Source organism: Zingiber officinale, chromosome 1A (genome assembly GCF_018446385.1).
Source record: "Zingiber officinale cultivar Zhangliang chromosome 1A, Zo_v1.1, whole genome shotgun sequence".
NCBI classification, from domain to species: domain Eukaryota; kingdom Viridiplantae; phylum Streptophyta; class Magnoliopsida; order Zingiberales; family Zingiberaceae; genus Zingiber; species Zingiber officinale.
This window is the reverse complement of record NC_055987.1, coordinates 102,739,483-102,742,047: the sequence shown is the minus strand read 5'-3', so window position 1 is coordinate 102,742,047 and position 2,565 is coordinate 102,739,483. Positions and strand designations below refer to the sequence as shown.

At 37.5% G+C, this 2,565-nt stretch overlaps 1 long non-coding RNA gene across 1 annotated transcript; it reads right to left on the bottom strand.

The window, feature by feature from the left end:
- Positions 1–424: 424 nt before the first annotated feature.
- LOC122008060 lies at positions 425–1,190 on the bottom strand. Its single transcript, XR_006119180.1, has 3 exons — positions 1,078–1,190; positions 806–976; positions 425–484 (listed from the first exon to the last, which is right to left on the bottom strand). It is a non-coding gene; the product is annotated as an uncharacterized LOC122008060 (long non-coding RNA).
- Positions 1,191–2,565: the final 1,375 nt, after the last annotated feature.

Here is a 2,565-nt window from a genome sequence, read left to right as displayed (position 1 = left end):
GCCAGATATACAACTAATCCATGGGTGGTGTGTGCAGTACATGTAACTGGCGATGTGCTCAACCAAAGTGGAGCCGACAATCGCACAGCATGCAATCATGATGCATGACACTAAAAACATGGCATAGTCCATATAACTAGATACAAGTGTGTACCACTGGAAGAAGTATCAAATAGAAGGTACACCAATCAAATAGGGTATCCAATAAACCCTAGATCCAGAACATATCATAGCATGTGGTTGGTTCACTACCTAAAGCATATGTGATCAGGTAGATATCATGCAGTGCAGCATAAATAAACAAACAAACATGTAACTAATCATGTAGCGACCAACCGAAACAAACAGATAACACAATTATTGTTATATGTTAAACATATTATCATGCATATCAAAAGACATAAGTCAAAGTACCCGCCTCCAATAAAGTGGTCCAAATCCGGTAATCAAAATACTCGTCGAGATACCGTCCCGAATCAAAGTCCTGTGTCGAACATATAGACATATTTTATTTATCTACAATTCAAATGAATTTAAATAGCTTAATAAAATCCACGAAACTAATATCAGGGAAAGCCCTAATTAACATCACCAATTGCCTACCCAAAATTAATTCTAACCATTGACTAAGGTTAATGGTCTTAACCCTAATCGTTCCATTAGATTCATTTAAAACCCAACTCAATCTACAATAAGGATCCGCCATCAATGTATCATCCTATAACCAAATTATGTATGTATCATTTCATACCTAAACAACATGTATCAAAAGCGTGCCAACTCAATCCATAAACTAAACCCTTACCTTACTGCCGCTGGACCAAGATGCTGCTGGAAAACAAAACTTATTGCTAACAAAGATAAATTGCTGCGGTAAATCAAAGGGTTGCTTAACCACAGTCGCTATGGCTCAATAACAAGGATCGTTGCTGCTGAAGCTTTAAAAGTTTTGCTGCTAAAATCCACTTCACAGATTCTGTCCAGAACAGAATCAAGAACGATCAACCATTAGTTGAGAATGATTTACACTATTCAAATCAAGAACAGAAAATGGAAAATTCGACATTCCAAACTTACCTCAACCGAAACCTAGGACACCGAAGAAGGCTCGGCCAAATTTAAACCAGACACGGCACAATAAAGGAAGAAATGGTGCTCTGCCGTGGGGAGAAAGGGAGGCTCGGTCGCCGGTACAGAGAATCGGAGAGGGGCGATGGCACTAGGTTAAACCTAGTGGCCGGCGAGGTCTCGGGAAGAAGAAAAGAGGGAGTCGCGGTGGCCGGCGGATCGTGTGCGGCGGCTAAACCGTGCGGCGTCGGTTAGGGCTCGAGAGGGTGCGGCGGCGTCGGGGAAATAGGGAAGAGATGCGGGGGATGGCTCGGGTTCGGCGACAAAAGAAAACGAAAGAAATAAAGAAAATAAAAAGGAAAAAGATATATATAAATATAATCTTTTCCTCGCTTAAATCGGGTAGCCTAAACAGGCTTTTCCGGACCCCATTTTTATCCCCGTCAACTCATTCGTACGAGCTCCGAAAAATTCCCAAAAAATCTCCAAAAATTTCGGAAAATTCCCTTATTAATAATCGTCATTTTTCCGGTATTTTACACACATCCCTCTGCATAGCTCATTACATATCGAGTTAACGACTTTATAGTCCATCTTGTTACAAGTGCCATTTGTTGAAGCCAAAGTACACAATCCCTTATACAGGGAACTATATTAACTTCAAGTCTAAAAGTTATTTATATTAACTGTCACTATAAGAATGTTTATGGCACTCATATAACGATTCATAAAACTTCTCATAGCATATCAATTCAATACATATTCTCTAATATATACTCATGTGCCAACTTGATATCTTATATTCATAATTTATAAGATTAAATTATCAGTTGATCTACTTCCTAGTCTTAACATATTAATATTATCCTTGCTTATTAATACTTGGCTAGGAATATTTAAGAGTAGTATTCTATATAATATCGACAGTCTCCCACAATCAATTCAACCAATTGATATATTGTAAATTAGAACATATTATTCTAGGGCATTATTATATTTATTTAACTAGCACAAACATGAAGTAAATATAATAAAAAATTATATTTTATTGATAAATGTGATATAATATATCTTAAGTCAATCAACTCATGATTGACTCTTAGGGTTGACACTAACAATCACCCACTAGCATTAGAGCCAATCACTGACTTATCTAATATCAAGTGACCTAATGTGACCATCATACTTCCTCTGTGCCAAAGCCTTGGTCAATGGGTTTACTACATTAGCATCTATTGGTACCTTGCACAATCTCACATCTCCTATGTCGATAATCTCTCGAATAAGATGGAACTGTCAAAGTATGTGTTTGGATTGCTGATGAGACCTGAGTTCCTTAGCCTGTGCAATAGCCCTATTATTATCACAATAGAGGTTTATTAGGATAGTTATGCTAGGAACTACACCAAGCTATACAACAAACTTTCTAATCCAAATAGTTTCCTTTGTTGTAGCAAAAGTAGCAATCTACTTGGCCTATATAGTGGAATCAACAAC